The 16,468-nt window shown below is 56.1% G+C and overlaps 1 protein-coding gene across 4 annotated transcripts in view; it reads left to right on the forward strand.

Moving 5' to 3' along the window:
- TCF7 (transcription factor 7) overlaps positions 1–16,468 on the forward strand; it is a 31,183-nt gene that overhangs the window by 5,549 nt on the left and 9,166 nt on the right. The gene's annotated exons all lie outside the window — the stretch shown is intronic.

The following is a 16,468-nucleotide window of genomic DNA, read 5'->3' on the forward strand; positions in this document are numbered from 1 at the left end:
AAGCAGCCACCTCAGTGGCCTGATAGGTTTTACAACCACCAGATTCTTCCCATCTCAAGACCTTTGCGCTCGTTCCCGCAGTTCGGCATTCTCTTCTCTAGCTCTTCACCTAGCTGCCGCTTCTCATTCCTCACTCAGGGCTTATTCAGATGTCTCCTCCTCAGAGAGACTTGCTCTGACCATCCAAGTGGGGCCCTGCGTCATCCCCCATCAGGCCTCGGCTGCCTTGTCCACGCCAGCAGCTCTTCAGGCCAAGGTTTATGATGCACTTGCCATGCTGAGTCCAGAGACAGCCCATGTGTCAGAAGTATGTCTGAGCCTTAGTTTCCTCATCTGCCCGATGGGAGTGGCAAGCCCTCCTCCCGGAGTTGGAGTGAGGACTGGAGGCAGCAGTACCAGGGACGTGCCCAGGAAGGTGCCAGCATGGCCTGGGCTTGGGGGTCAGGGTTTGGCCACAGTTGATCCCTCTCCCTTGCTGTCCTGGCTCCTCTGGGACCAGTGGTGGCTCAGTGGTAGGCTCCATGTGCACTCCTGTCTGGAGGACTATATCTCCACTTTGGGCCACGGGGTTTGGGGGTCTGAACCCTGGGGACCAGCCCTCAGGTGGGACTCAGGTGTACAGGCCCCCTCCTCAATGCCTGCCTCACCCAGGCATTCTTGGGAGGAAAAGTGTTATTCCTGGGGCCAGATTGGGAGCCATAGCCACTCATTCCATCCTGAGAATCCTCTCCCACCGCCCAGAGATTTTTCGGAAAGAGGCTCCCCTTCCCCAGCCATATAGAAGCCCTTTACCCAAGATGTTAGGGGCTTAAGCTATTTTGTAAGAAAAAAAAGGGAAAAGACCTTCATGGCCATTAGCCTCTGAACCACTCCCAGAGCTTTTCTCACATGGTGCCCCGTGTGCAACACCCCTGTGTCTTGCTCCGACGCTTCCCTGTGTGCAGGCCCCCAGGCAGTGCCCATGCACGGCTTCTTTGCTTGTTTTCCCTCATGTTTATTATTCATCTCTCCCTCATGTGGCTTCTAGTTCGCCCGCAGCTTGCCTTACCAGTGGGAACGATGCTCTATACAAATCACTCCTTACTTTCCATTTTGATTATTTTCCTGGAGCATAATGTTCAAAGAGAATTATGGGTTCAAGAGGTAGGAAGAATCAAGGCCCCAGTTCACTGAGGGTTCCTTGCGGTGCCCAAGCATAGCTGACGTGGTTTCCCCTTTTTTGTTGTTCATTTTATAGGTTCGTGGTGGGCAGTGAGACTTAAAAGTAATTTTGACTTGCATTCCTTCCTGACTTGGAAGGCTGTGTGGTATTTGGAAAATCTGCAGCAACCCCCTCACAGCCAGCTGCTCCCAAGGTGAAACTTTGTTTTGGGGGCTTCCCTGATGGTTTCAGGGCCAGGAAAGCACCCTGAAGGAGGCCTATCCTGCAGACCCCTGCCCCACCCTGTCACCAGGGGCTGCGGTTTTAGGGCTGCCATCCACTCCTCCAGTTTAGCAGGGTGGAGGGGCTGACAGAGAGCCCTGAGTTGGTCACCAGCACCCAGGTATTCTTCCCCCGGCCCCAGCAGGGTTTCACGAGCCAGCTTCCATAGCCCGCAAACAGGGATATCCATACCAGTTCTGCCTACTTCCCCAGGTGCTCCAAGACTTAGGCGTGAGTGGAGTTGAAGGGGGGGCCTTGGTGGTCCCCTCTCATGGCCAGTTGGCAGCCCATGCCCTCCTGGGTCTCCTAAGATCACACCCAACCCCCGTTCCTGCATGAAGGGAGGTTTAGCTGAGCTGTAAGGATGGGCTGCAGGGGCACTGGTTTCAAGTCGCATAACTGCTGAGGTCAGGCTGGATCAGGATGGGCACAGAGCCACATGGAGGGGACAGGGGGAGCTGCAGCCTCCCTCTGAGCCTCCTCGGGCAGCTGCGGTCCCAAAGCCATACAGTCACACTCCCTCATACCTTGTGACTGGCTGCTTCCTGCCACTGTGTACAAACAAGACTGTTGGAGGAAACAGGTGTTTTATCAGGTCACAGGGCTCCCCCTCCCCCAACGGTACAGTGCACAGATCCTTGGGTAACAACCCTCCTCTGCAGGTGGGGACAGTAAGGCCAGGTCAGGGAAGGGACTTATCCAAGGCCCCTTAGAGGAGTGAAGGGGGAAGGCCTGAGTCGGGAAGCTCCGCCCCCAAATACCATATCTTCCACTCCTTGGCTGAGTGGCCTTGGGTAAGTTAACTCCTGTGGGCCTTAGCTTTCTCATCTAAAAATGAGGATAGCGAAGGTTCCTACCTCCTTGGGTTACTGTGGAATAGAACAAGATAGTGTATGTGGAGTTCCCGGCACATAGTAGTTGCTTCATGAGTGGAAGCCACTGTGGGAGGGATTGTTAACACTGTGTGGGAATGGCCCTTGTAAAGGATGCCGGGCCAGTAGGTGCAGTGCTCCTGAAGGTGCAGCTGGACTGAAGCCCCTGATGCTCTCCGTCCTCAGCTCAGCAGCCAGTTCCCCTGGGGCAGGGCAAAGAGGACAGCTGTCCGGCCCAGCCAGCCCTCGGGCCCTCAGCTGGTCGACGACATAGTGCCAGTTGTATCTAGAATCCTGGTCAAGACTCTTAACCGGTATTTACTGAGCCCCACTTGGCCTTGGCTCAGCACAGAGGGGACGGCTACCTCTGCCCCACCCCCCAGAGCTCAGTTCTGGCAAGGCTCAGTTCTGGGGGCTCAGAGTGTTGGATAAAGAGCACTGAGGAGGGAGGGAGGCCAGTGGGGGCAGCCAGGAAGGCTTCCTGACAGGGGAGAGTTCTGGCTGGCCCAGAAACTGCGAAGGTGAGAGTGGGAGAATGCTCTAGGTCGGGGGCACAGCTCAAGGAGAGGCAGAAATTAGTATGTTCTTGGTCATTGGAAGAGCCACCCAAAGCCCAGGGTCTGTGAGGCTGGAGAAGGTCCAGCACTGAAGGCCCAGCACGTGACCTTAATACCCGGGCAGCGCTGGTTCCAGAGCCCAGGAGTGGCTTGGTGGGTACCTGCAGTGTGTTGGCAGCATGAAGGGCAGTGTGGTGCCCATGGGAGATGGTTTGAGTTGAACATAGAGGGTGAGGCGGGCAGAGCCGGCAGCTGGGGCAGGTGGATGCTGGGATGCAAGGGATGGGGTGGGCTTTGGGCAGGGCAGACCCGAGCGAGCTGGCACATGCAAGGCAGGGGTGCCTCAGAGGTGGAAGTTTTGTGTTATTTCTTTTGACTCTCAGTCTCACTCCAGGGTCATGAGTCCAGGGTCTTGTCCGCTGTTTCCTGAGGGGAGCTGAACCCCAGAGGTCAGGTTGTGCAGCCCATTGGTGCTTTAGCCAGGGTGTGGAGAGCACGTCTCATTAGCACTGTCTCTAGAAGGACTCCAAGGCCCCAGGAGTCAATGGAGGGTCTCTGAGGAACCAGGACATTGTTAGCTTCTTCCTTCGGGCAGTTTGCTGTGTCAGCTCGCAGACCTTTGATGCTTGGGGTTTGGATGTGGGTGCCGCCTCCCTCTCTTAAAGAGGTGTGGCCCACATCAGCCTTGGCATGTGTAGTCTCTGAGCTGCAGCCCGGGAGGGTTTGTCCTGGTCAGAGGGTTTGGCCCCTTCTGGTCCTGCAGAACATGGGGCTCCCGTTGGCTCAGTCCCCTGGTGGGTAGAGGGACTGTCCCCTGCTGGATAGGGTCCCTGGCCCAAGGTAGTAGTTTGGTGAGTTTGGCCCTCTCTTGTGGGGAGGTAGCCATGTACCCTGTCCCACCCATGGAGCCTGCCTGCCTGGGCTGTGCCAGCAGATATGGCTTTAGAGCCCAGAGGGAGATGGTGACACACAGCCTTCATGTCACAGCCAACTCCACAGCCAAAACTCCTTGGAGATCAGAGGAAGCAGATGCTTTGCCAACCCCTTTACCCCCCCCATTAAAACAACCATCTCTCTCTCCACGGACCGGAGAGGTGTCTGGGCTCCACACTCCCTGCTTTCAGCTGATGGCGAGTGTGCGGCTGGGGCTGCAGGCGTGGATGGGCAGGATGTGGCCCCAGGGAACAGTGGGTTCTGGGGGTGCATGATTACAGCTGCCCCAGCCCACAGTGTCTGGGAGGCCTAGCCAGGGCTGGCCGATCACCCCTCCCAAGGAAGCCCAATTTGCCCATGAGGGGAGGTGTCTATGATGGGTAAGGAAGCCAGGGACCAAGGCCACCTCCTCCCCTGGGTGTGTGACCTCAAGCAAATCTGTTAACCTCTCTGGGTCTAAGTTTCCTTCTGTAAACGGGGGTGGGGAGCTCTGGCCATGAGGATTTCTGAAGTTCAGATAAGTGTCAGCTGGAGAGGCCTGCTGCTTGGGTGGACCTCAGGTGGGGCTTTGTTGGGCATTGCAAGAACTGCTCCAGGCCTAGTCTCCCTGTCAGGCAAGAAGGAATTGTAGGGAGGGAGAGACAGGTAACAGGAGTCCAGTTGAGGGTATTCTGACTAACTCTGACCTGGCTCTGGTGGCAGGAGGCCCAGCCTCCCGGTCTGCTGGGCCGCCATCTGAAACGCATTACCAATGCTTTGTAAACTGCACATCATTCGGCCACATGAAAGCCTGGGATCTAAAAATAGCCATTCCCAGAGGACACCCCGCATTGGCGGGGCTCAGCTGACCTCTGCACGCACACCCACCACTAGGCCACCTCCCTTGCCAGGGGGCCCCGACTGGCAGGGCCACACCCACCCACCCTCCCAGTGTGGGCAGCCACTGCCGGAGGCCACTTTATCTGGGCACAGATCTCGTCCAGCTGGTCAAAGCTGCAGGCCTCAAGGCCTTAACTAGGGCAGAATGTCTGGAGGAGGCAGCTGAGGGCATGTCGGTGGCCGCAGGACCCCTTCCCTAGACCATAGATGCCCGGCATGTCTGTGGGAAGCCAGTGGAACCATCTTACAGATGAGCACACTGGGGCCCTGTGGAGGGGAAGCACAGGAAGGGGGACTTGGCCACTGTCAGATGGTAGACAGGAGGGCCGCTGGTGGATGTGCTGGTATGAGAAGGGCAGGGTCCTGCCCTGGACCCCGTGGTGTCGGTGGAGTCTGCCCCAGCATGAAGGCAACGCAGCTGTGGGTCTCCGGGCTGCTACAGTTGACTCTTTGCCCTACTTTCTGCAGGCTCCTTTTCCCTATAGTCTCCATGACCAACTGCAAAGCCACTCTTTTCCCTAAAAATAAACATGCTTATGGGATTGGGGGAAGCTTTGTAGCTATCAAAGGAAATAATAGGGTGTTTAAGAAAATTACATTGCGTTTTAAATAACCAGCATGAAAGTCATTAAGTTTGAAGTTTCATTCAAATCAGATGGCTCTGTGGCTGGCCCGGTGGCCAGGCAGGCAGGGGGTGGGTGGGCACTTAGGGACGCTGAGAAGCAGCCTGTAGAGAGTTCTGCAGCAGTGGCAGTGAGGGCTCTGTGGCTGTAGCCAGGGTCCAGGCGGGGTGGCCCTGAGTGTGTGCCGGGCTGCAGCAGCCGCCCCAGAGCTTGCTGACAGGCTTTGAAGCAGGCTGCAGCCTGGGAGCCCCCCAGCTGTGGTGGGCAACCCCATGGGTGGGGCTGGGGGGTGAACATAGACCAAAGGGTGTGGGGCCAGATGAAGTTGGGATTGCAGAGGCCACAAGCGTTGATGGCCGTGTTGAGGTGGGGTTTAAGGGATGGTGGTTGGGATCAAAAGGGCTGGAGAGGATCTACAGGGCCAAAGCCACATCTGTCTTCTTCACTGCTGGAATCTTAGCGGCCAGCATAGCGCATGACCCATAGTAGGTGCTCGTAAACAGTTGCAAGAATAACAACAGCCACAGTAATAGTGCACGTGTCAAGAACTTCCCAAGTGCCAGACCTGTGCTGGGGACTTTTAATCCTAATATCAAGATCCTTACAAGAAGCCAAGAAAGTAGATACTATTATTGCTCTCATTTTACAGATGGGGAAACTGAGGCTCAGAGAGGTTAAGAACTTTCTAGTACCTGGCAGAGTCAAGACTTGGACTGAGGTGTGTTTTACCCCAAAGCCCAGGCTCTGCTCTGTCCCTTTGGTCTCGATTGTGTGGAGCTCGTTGGGAGCATTGCAGGCTGCAAAGCTGAACCCACTCCTGTTGAGTTTATGAGCTGAATTCCTCTGGCCTCAAGGAAAGACTTGGCCCTTACTGCCCCTCCTGGGCATGACCTCAGAGCTCTGGACCTGGGTCTGGGCTGGACCACATGCTATCGGGGGCCAAAAGGGTTGTTTCTTGGTTAAAAGCAGGACCTCAGGGCTTCCAGAATAAATATTACCTGGAAAAGTGTTTATAAATGACATTTAAGATGACATCAGGTTCGGGAATTCCCTGGTGGTCCAGTGGTTAGGACTCTGTGCTTTCACTGCCGAGGGCATGGGTTCAGTCCCTGGTTGGGGAACTAAGATCCCGCAAGCCTCACAGCGCAGCCAAAAATTAAATTAAATTTAAAAAAAAAAGATTACATCAGGTTTGATGCATGATTCAAGGACAGTTAAGAACTATGTATAGGTTGGTTCGTTCTTTCTAACTTTGGCCCTGGTCCTGGCTTAGCTTGGAGCTCACTGTTGGACTTCTCTGGCCCAGGTGCCCTCCTCTGTGTGGTCCAGGGATGGGCTAGAGGGTGTCCTAGGCTCGGAGACAACAGGAATGGCTGGACTGAGGAATCTGAGGGCATCCCTGCACATGGTTGTCCCCTCCCCAAACCCCTTGGGAACCAGATCCACCTCCCAACCCTGCTGCGGCATTTTGAGAGTTTCTTCTTCTACCACTGCCCTCCTCTGCTCCTCCCGTGCCACCCCCCACGCCTCCCCCCGCCCCTGCCCTGGCTCTGGTCACTGAGGGCTAGTCAGGAGCTCAGGAGTCTGGCCCAACAGCAGTCTGGCAGTAGTCCAAAGGAAATCGAGGGCCAGCAGCCCTGGCCTGGCACAAAGTCCGGCTTTCCTGAAAAGCTTTGGTCTAGGGACATGCTCGCCTTTGTCTTTTGTTTTCTTCTTCATTAATTTTAAAAAATATTAGCAGACACAAATATTACTTCATTTAATCCCTATGAGATATGGATATTGTACAGATGGGGAACCCGAAGACAGAGAGACACACTTTGCAAGTGCTGGAGGAGAGATGTGAATTCAGGCATCTACCTCTGTGTTCCCTGCCCTTACCACCTGCTACCTTGCCTCTTAGACAACATACCTATCCACTCATTTTTGAAAAGTTGGGTTTTATAGCTACAGCTGGGTCGCCTTGGCTCCCCCATCCCATCCATCCCCACTCCTCACCGCCCCCCAGGAATTTAGTGTTTCACCCTCTCCCTGTGTTTTTATAGTGTTAGACTCAGGTGTGTATCTGTAAAAGCTGTTTGGTGTGGTTTTTGGAACCCCCTAACTCAACCTCATTAGAGGGCTCCACCCCAAGAGGCCCCCTGTGGCAGTTGCAGCAGCCCTGCACTCCTCCGTCTGCTTACACTTGGCGTGAGGGGCCAAGTGGGAGTGGGAGTATCCTGGGGCCTGTGGGTGGGAGTGGGTGGGAGTATCCTGGGGCCTGAAGCCTCCAGCAACTCCTTTCCACTCCTTGCCTTGTTCACTTGGGATAAACCGCTGGACTGAGTCCAGGCAGAGCCCCAAGGGCCTTCCTTAACTGGCAGTAGCTGCAAGGGTTAGACCCAAGTGAGCTTCGTGACTGTGGCCCCAGGGCAGAACTGTCCTCCGGGGCTGGTACAGGCAGCTGAACAGACCAGGTAACTCAGAGACCCCCATCTTGTCTTTGCTCGTCAGAAGCTGGCTGGAATTAATCAGGGCAGGAATGCAGTGCCAAGGCTGGGGATGAGATCTCCAAGTCTCTTCTGCCTCCCACCCTTGAGCCGTTGCTGACCATCAGCCTCCGCCTCTCTGGGCCCTGTGCCGGGCCGTCCTGGCTCTTGCTCCTAGGCAGCACGCTAACTCTTCTGCGGGTGGCCATCCCACCCCGCGTGCACGTGGACTGGGAAAAGAGGCCAGACCTGGTGGGAAGAATGACTTCTCACGGTTCCTTTAGTCATTTACGACTGAGGACCCACATCACCTCCTATGAGGGCAGGGTGTTGCTGGCAAAATCCAGCAGGTCCCGGGTGGGTGGAGGTCTTAGTGAGGAGACCCAGTGTGCAGGGGGAGAACCTGGCAACCACTCGGCTCCTGCGCCTCACACGTGTGGTCTCCATTGCTGCGCGCTACCAGCTGGCCTGTGAGGCCTCTCACCGAGTGGTAAAGATCTCTGGCCAGGAACCCCAAAGGGCTGGATTCAAATCCCGATCTGTCATTACTTGCTCTGAGACGTTGAGCAAGTCGTTTAACCTCTCCCGGCTACCCTTTCCTCATCCGCACAATCTGTACACACGTCACAAAGTGGTTGGGAAGACTGGTGGGATTCGGGGGGCGGGGGGCGAACCCTGCAGGGTGCTAGGCACACAGGAGGCTGCCACTAGTGGGGGCTGCCGTGTGTAAATCTGCACGTCCGCTGCGTTCTTCATGCCTTTTCTACAAAGCCTTTTGGTTTTGCTCCCAGGGGGACAAAACCTCTGAACTCCTCAAATGCCTTCTTCCCAGAGCCTGGCTTTCCCTACTGCCAAAGACAGCCTGAGCCGAGGTTGTGCCCCGGCCTCTGCCTCAGGCACATGGGCTCCTGGAGGGCTGGGCCTTGAGGAGCTGGGGGGGCGACTGCCTGGACAGGGGACGCCCAGCCCCCGGGCTGCTGCAGAGTCCCCAGACAGTGTGTCGGTAGCATCAACTAGCAGCTCGGCTGCAGCAGCTCCCGGAAGCTTATATTTTCCTCTGAAAACATCCTGTCCTGAGGGGCGTTTACCTCAGAGAGGAAGAAGGAAAACAAAAGTAAACGAATGCATAGAAACCACTGGAGGCTGTGGGCCAGGCCACTCAGCTAAGTGAGGTTCCGCTAGCTCCGGGGGTGCCTCGGGGCCAGGCTGGGTCTAGAGCAGGCCTGTGGTTTGCCAAGGCTGTAGGCAGGGACTCGAGTCCTCGCCTCTGCTGTGGCAGGACCCCGTATCTGATGTCGAGGCCAGGCAGCTGCTGGACTGGCCACGTGGACCTGGGAGGGCTCTGTGCATCCTTGACCACAGTCCTATGCTGGCAGGCGGGACTAAAGCCTCCTGGTCCACAAGGGTATGGCCCAGCCATACCCCAGCTCTCCAGCTCAGCTGGCCACACGGCCACGGCTCCATGCTCTGTGGTGGGCGTCTAGCACAAGGTGTCCAGCACGCTGTGGGCGGGGTGCTTGAGGGCCGTCATCTGGAGAGCACCATGTCCTGGGCAGCGGGGGCTGGCTATAAAAGGGCATGAGCCCAGCCGGGGGATATCTGCAGACGTGGGGTCTGCGGGAGCCCGCACATCAAGGCTTGGCTGATATGCAGGCGAGTCCCCTTTGGAGGACCTGCTTCCTTCTGGGAAGTTCATTCTCATGGTCCCAGGCTGTGGGGCAGCTTCCCACTCAGAAACTGGCCAGACTCCTTGGCGCTTAAGCACCGTGGGTGCTGGACAGTGGATCCCCAGCTCCAGACCTAGAGGACTGGGGGAGCTGTGTGTGGTGGGCACTAGTGGGCCCTGGAGCTGGGAGAGGAGTCCAGAGGAACTGAACAAGGCCAGAGCAGAAGTTCAGTGGCAGACCCTGGATGGAGCGTGGCCTGGTTTCTGGCAATGCAGGGAAGAGAAGTAAGAACTGGAGAGGACCTCTTGAGCAGGGCCACTGTGTGGGGTTATGCAGGGGATCTGGGCCAAGGAGCTGAAATCTCGCCTGCACTATGCTCCCCAGGCCACGTGCCCTGGTGTGGGCCCGGCTGTCTCTCCAGAGGAAAGGGTACTTTTTCTAGTTAGCACAAAGGCACCATATGAGCTAGTGGTAGCCCTGGCTTTGACTGTCTGGTGAATTCTGACTCCCAAGGTGTTGCAGGAAGGAGGAGATTGGGTAGAAGGAGGCACAGGGTCTCCGTTGCCAGGCAGGATGTCCCTGACTCCCAGCAGTGGCCCCAGTTCCTCCCAGCCTCCTGTGTGCTGCTGTGACCATGCCCAGCCCCAGCCAGGGTGCTTGGTCCAGTGCTGCCACACACCCCCTAAACACTGGCTCACACTGGGCCCTACCTACACGTACTGCTAGAGACCCAACTTTGAGAGCCCAACAGGTGGGGGGAGAGCTCTCCAGGCAGAGGCGACAGCATGGCCCTTGAGGCCAGAGTGGCTGGAGCACAGAGGGAGAGGAGGTGAGAGATGAGAATGTGGCTGTCTGGTGTTGCTTGCAGACCCTGAGAGACCTTAAAGGGGTCCCCGGCACTGACTTGCAATTTTCTCAGCGTCACTGAGCCTCACGTCCCTCATGAGTAAAACGGGAAGGATAACGCCTGCCTCAAATCAGTTGTCACATGTGGCATTTACAATACTGAATTTCACATCTGTGCACTTGGCAGAGAGAACAATAACTCTATCAATAGCCCACCCTTCTGTCTAGTTCGAGGTGTGGATCTGCCCTCCTTCTGTGGACTCGTCCCAAGGGCCGTTCCGCAGCTCCAGAGCGGGCATCAGGAATACCTCCCCTCCCCCTTCTAGGAGCCAAGAGACTGAAGTCAGGTCCATGGTTGGATGAGTGGGTAGGCATGCAGGGGTTCTGGGGCATCAGGTATTCTAGAGGCCTTCATTCAGCAAGTCTTAATGAACGTGCCAAGTACAGACCCTGGAGAGGCAGAGATGACTAACAAGCCGATTCTGCCCTCCAGGACCCCCAGGCCAACAACCCCTGCAGCAAGTGGGCGGCTCTGCCTGCTGGGCTGGTGGAACCCCACCCAGGTCACAGTCCTAAGGAGGTGGCCCTTAGACAGAGGTCAGGATGAGAAGGAATCAATATGACAAAGAGTAGGAGGAAGTGTGGAAAGCTGGGAGGGGAGGGCGTAAGGGGTGGGTAAAGGTGCAGAGGCGAAGAGCTGGACGCCTGGGTAAGAGAGAGGCAGGCCTGCGTGGTTGGGTATGGCTGGGGTGTGGCTGTGCGAGAGTGAGTCGGGGAGATGTGGGCTGGGGACCTGGGGTCATGTCCCAACTACTGCCATCAGGCAAGCTCCCCGTGCCAGCAGCCCTGGCAGGCAGGCAGGCATGGGGTATAGCTAGAACCCCAATCCCGGGGTCCCAGAACTTAGTGGAGCATCTTTAGGGTCAGGGGAGCACTGCCTCAGGTGACTCTGACCAACTAGGCTGAAGAAGGGAGAGACTGAGTTTAGGACTGGGACTCCTTCCCCTGTTCCCCCTTGTTCTATCCTTGATAACGGTAGGGCCTTTGCAGTACAGTGGGTGGAATCTCAGCTCTGCCACTTACAAGCTGTGTGACCTTGGGCAAGCTATGTAATGTCTCCATCTCAGTTTCCTCGTTTATTAAATGGGGATAATAATTGTACCTATTTCATAGGTTTTAGGAGTACATGAGTTAAACTCTATAAGGTGCTCAGAATTATGCCTCGCACAGGGTATAAACCATCAGCTGTCATTAGCAGATGCTGATCTCCTGGCCTGATACATTGTAGGAGCTTAGTAAATACATCCTGACTGACTGTGTCTGCTGATAGTGATCAACTGCGAATTCTGGTGCAGTGTGTGTACGTGTGTGTTGGGGGGTGGTGCTCCTCCTGGCATAGTCCCTGCCAAGGGGAGACCTTCTTGGGAGGGCCTTGTCAGCCTCACAGGCTTCCAACCCCCCAGGCTTGAGACCAGAGGAAGCAGCAGCTTTCTTCGCTGAGAAAGTGTTGTGCGGCTTCTTGAGCGTTTGGGGGTTTTCAGAGTCAACCGTTAGAGGCGAGGGAGCTTCTCTGCTGGCAGTGGCAAGGGCTCTCAGGGTGCACACAGCCTGTAAGCCGACCTCTGCGGTCTGCAGGGAAAATGCCGACCGTGTTTATTTTTCACCTGAGCCTGCAGGAAGTTGGGGGTTGGGGAAGAGGGAGGTGGGAGCAGCCCGGCCAGGCCCAAGCCCGACTTCAGAGCAGAGGAGACCGACCTCAGGAGTCCCTCATTTCCACCTCCTCCTGCCTGGCCCTGCCCTAGGGCCCCTTCTTGGCTCCAGCCTGCTCAACAAGAGGAGGGCTTGCTGGGGCACCAGAGTGAGGAATTTCCAACCATGGGACAACGAAAAGATTCCAGAAGGATGAGGACCGCCTTTGGAACGATAGGTTTTGAACCGGCGTGGGGAAGCACAGTAAGAGCAATGCCGTGGCAGGAAGGACCGCCCCTGCTAAGGCTGTTGCCAGTCCAAGGGTCTCAGAGTCTAGACTAGTCCTGGAGTGCTGCAGTCTGGAGGGGGAGAGGGGAAAGGGGCTGTATGCAAAGGCCAAGAACAGGGTTCTTGGAGTGTGCTGATCAAGGAGTATGGTCTGCTGTTAGGTCTTTCATTTGTTTATACATCCCACCATGCTGGGAGCGCTTACTGAGTGCCCAGCGCTATGCCTGGCACTCTGCCCTTAGAGGTAAGAGACGAGGTTGTGCCGTCGAGATGCTCAGGGACCGGTGGGGACGATCAACCCAGGCCTGCCTCCTTCCCTCGGAGGCAGGGCACAGGCACCACCAGGGGAGGAGAGGAGCAGAGCTCCAGTCACTGGGCTCCCCAGACACAGGCCAGGCCCCAGGCAGCTCCACCCTGCTGGCTGGGCAGCCTAGCCCTGGGACAGCCTTGTGCTGAGGCCGTGGAGCGGGACGTTCCATTGGCTGAGAGGGGCTTGGGGCACCAGGTCCTGCGCCAGACAGTTTCCCCTGGCTGCCACCACCGGGCATGCAGGGGGCTGGGGAGTGAGGCTGAGAGGCAGCCTGCACGAACGGGAAGGACTGGCCAGGCCATCAGTGCTCTGCCCTGGAGCCCTGGCCCCTCAGGGCCTCCACCTGCCGGCAGGTTCTCAGCCCCACCTCCACCCACCTGGCACTTCTCCTGTGGCCTGGCTACAGACTCCCGTTCAATGAGGCTTTTCCCCAGTTCCCAGGGAAGGATGGGGGACAGGATGAGCCCTCTGTCCATCTGCTCCTGTCACACACATACATAACCAGGCCAGAGGCTATAGGCTGAGCTGGATTCTGAGGTTTCCTAGACCTAGAATGAGCTGTGTTACAACATGGAGCTTAACCAGCCTGGCCAAGGAGGGTCAGCTCTAGCTGTCCCTCAGGTGATAGGGCTTCCTGGCCCAAACGAGCCTTCCCCAGGGAAGGTGGTGTGCTGCGAAACCTGCTGTGGAGCGACCCTCTCCCTGCCCTGGGCAGAGTGGGACTCGGGGACTGTCTTCCTAGAGCTGGCACCTTGGACCCCAGGCTCTGCTCCTACGATTTCCCCGGGTCAGAGCTGCCTGTTCCACCAGCCAGGCTTATAACTCTGAGGGCTGAAAAGCCAGAGCCAAGGCTGGATGGCAGGGCCTTCTCTGAAGCAGAAGTTTAGACTTGAAAGCTCCGTGGTCTGCAGGGCCCTGTGGAGGGTGTTCATTCCACTCATTGCACCAGGGCTCCAGGCATTTGTGCCCTTAGATGGCGAATAGTGGAATGCCTTCCACCAGGGTCCCAGGTTCCTGAGGGAGTGGGCCCTGAGGCTAATCTCCCTGTGTGCCACAAGGCCTGGGATCTGGCTAATCCCTGTCCTAGGAACTTATCAGGGTAAAAAGGCCCCCGAGGTTTCCAGAAAGCTTTCCACCTTCATAGGCCCTTGGCTCCTGCTCCCCAAAATTCTAGGATACAGTAGGTTTTTTTGTATCCTTGACCAGTGAGGTAGGCAGGGTTGATATGATCATGCTCATTTTACAAGGGGCATACTGGCCCAGGGTCCTGTAGAGGAAAGGTCAGTGAAAAAGGTCAGCAAGCCTAGGGCTGTACTTCCCAACCCACTTCCCATCCTGGCACAGTTAAAAATGACCACTGGAGTAACTAACTGGAGGAAGAGGCTGGGGGCTGGAGGAAGAGGCTGGAGGCTGAAACAACCATGAGAAGTGCTGGGCATAGTGAACAAGGAGAGAGGAAGGAAATGGTGTTAGAGAGGTAGTTGGGGGCCTGATGCTGGAGCTTCATAGGCCTGGGCTGAGGAGCAACGTGATCTGATTTATATGGCTGCTGGATGGAGGACTGAGGAAGCAGGAGGCTGCTGTAGTCGCCAGGTGAGAAGGGACTGTGGCTTGGACTGGGTGGGGAAAGGGAGAAAGAAAGAAGTGGTTGAATTCTGTTATATTTTGAAAGTAGAGCCATTAGGATCTGCTGACAGATTGGAGGTGGAGTGTGAGAAAAAGAAGCGTCAAAGGTGACTCCAAGCTGTTTGGTCTCAGCCACTGGAAGGAGGGAGTTACCATTAACTGAGGAAGATGGAGAGGAATGTTTGGGGCAGGAAGTCAAAGGTTCTACTTTGGACATGTTGAATTTGGGGAGCATTTGGAGAGTGGCGTTCCTAGGAGAAGTGGGGGCTGGAGATACAGATGTGGAGTCATCAGATGAAGACGTTTAAAGCCGTAAGCCTGGATGAGAGCAGCCTGGGAGGGGAGGATTGATAGAGAACTGAGGGCCAAGCTTGGGTCAGGTCAGGAAGAAGATGAAGAGCCAGAAACAAGGCCGAGAAGGAGTGGTCTCTGAGGTTAGAGGAAAATCAGGGAAGTGTGGCATTCTGGAATCCAAGTGAAGAAACTACCACGAGGAGGGAGAAATCAGTTGTGTTCAGTGTGCTGAGAAGTCAGGTAAAATGCAGACTGAGAATTGACCGCTGAGTTCAGCAACATGGAAGTCACTGGGGACCTTGACGAGTCACCTAGGGAAGTGATGGGGCAAGAGACTGGCCTGGATGAAGGCATAATGAGAGCTGAGGACTAGAGGCAGCAAATGGGGACAGCTCTGCTGAGGTCTGCAATAAAGGGGAGCAAGACAGGAGGTGGCAGCTGGAGGACTTACAAATGGGAGAAATAGCAACCTGCTGGTACTCTGGTGGGAATAAGACTGTGCTTGCAAAGTGCTGGGCACAGTTCCTGGCATGTGGCAAGTACTCAGTACATGAAGGGGTCACATTCCCCCACACCCCATACCCCACACCTACTGTCCCAGTCTGCTCCTCTCTCTCTTGCCGGTCACCTGCAGGCCTGAGGATCCTGTTTTCCACCTTCCATTCCCCCGCACAATCCCAACCTGTCACAGGTGTGTCTGGGTCCATGCTGGGGATAAAAGAAGGCCTGGGAATGACAGGAGCTTCCCCCAGCTTGTTCAGGAAGCCCAGCCTTCACAGAGCAACAGGAGGGTCCCACCAACCAAAGCCTCGAACAGCATGGCCCCGTCTTCAGTCTTCCCAAGTGATGCTGCCAGTGGGCTGCCAGGTGTGTCTGCCATCTCCAGGCAGACCTCCTTTGGCATAATAAGACCAAAGTGTCTGGCCCATGTGAGGCCTGGCACCAGGGGGCTAGGGAAGCACTCTAAGTAACGTTTCCTCCTCACTCTTCAGGGTGAATGAGGGGCTTCTTACATGTCCCTTCCTCATTACCTGACACCTGACTACTTGAGCTCCTGGCTTTATCCTCACAAGAGCCATTTGAGACAAGATAATAGGTGCTCAGGTATTGTAGCAAATTAGATCCAGGAACTGAACGTGGTTGGCAGACTCTTCCTCAGGCTTACAGTGGAGAGTCCTCGGAAGCTCTCCTGCGCTGCCCCAGGAGGCCAGGAGAGGCCTCTGGTCAGAGGTGAGGCATCGGCCTCAGGAAGTGGTTGTGATGCCAGATCCATGCCAGCCGCAAAGAAGGAGCCACCACTATTAGAGCATTAGCTCCTATCTGCCTGAGGACAGAAGGCAGGCTCATCATCCCTGGTATCTAAGACTCCTCCTGGTGGGCAGATGGATGAGCAAGGGACTGACAGGTGGCAGTGTGAGCAATTTACCGAGCCCTGAAGGGAAGGGTACAGCTTGTAGCCCAGCCTGAAGCTCCCCTGGAGGCAGGAATGTGGGAAAGGGGGTGGCCAGGGCTGTTGCTGGGAGGTGTGGGATCCTGTGCCCATCTGGGAGCCTCATGCCATGGCTACAGTGTGGCTCATACCTGCCCTTCCCTCTAGCCTCACTCTGGACCCCCAACAGCCACTACCAAAGGACCAGTGCCAGGCCTCCTCACCAAGAGCTATCCTCACCTTCCCCAAACCTGGTGATGAAGGGATCATGAACCCCATCCACTACACAGGAGAGGAAGCCCAGAGATGTTAAGGAGTCTGGCTAAATTCAGCCAGTGAGAAATTTCACCTACAGGGTGGGGAGGAGCCCAGACTACCATCTCTCATGAGTGTCTTGCCCCAAAGATGTCCCATTTCTTCTGTGTCGTGGGTTAGAAGTCACTCATCTGTGCTCCCAGCCAGCAGCATCCCCACAGGTGGACTTTTCCAAGTGGAAGCTGACCTTCAGTTTTAGATGATGTCTCCAGGGCCCTGGCCTGCAAAGGTGCGCACCGAGGATATGCA

Source organism: Mesoplodon densirostris, chromosome 3 (assembly GCF_025265405.1).
Source record: "Mesoplodon densirostris isolate mMesDen1 chromosome 3, mMesDen1 primary haplotype, whole genome shotgun sequence".
NCBI classification, from domain to species: domain Eukaryota; kingdom Metazoa; phylum Chordata; class Mammalia; order Artiodactyla; family Ziphiidae; genus Mesoplodon; species Mesoplodon densirostris.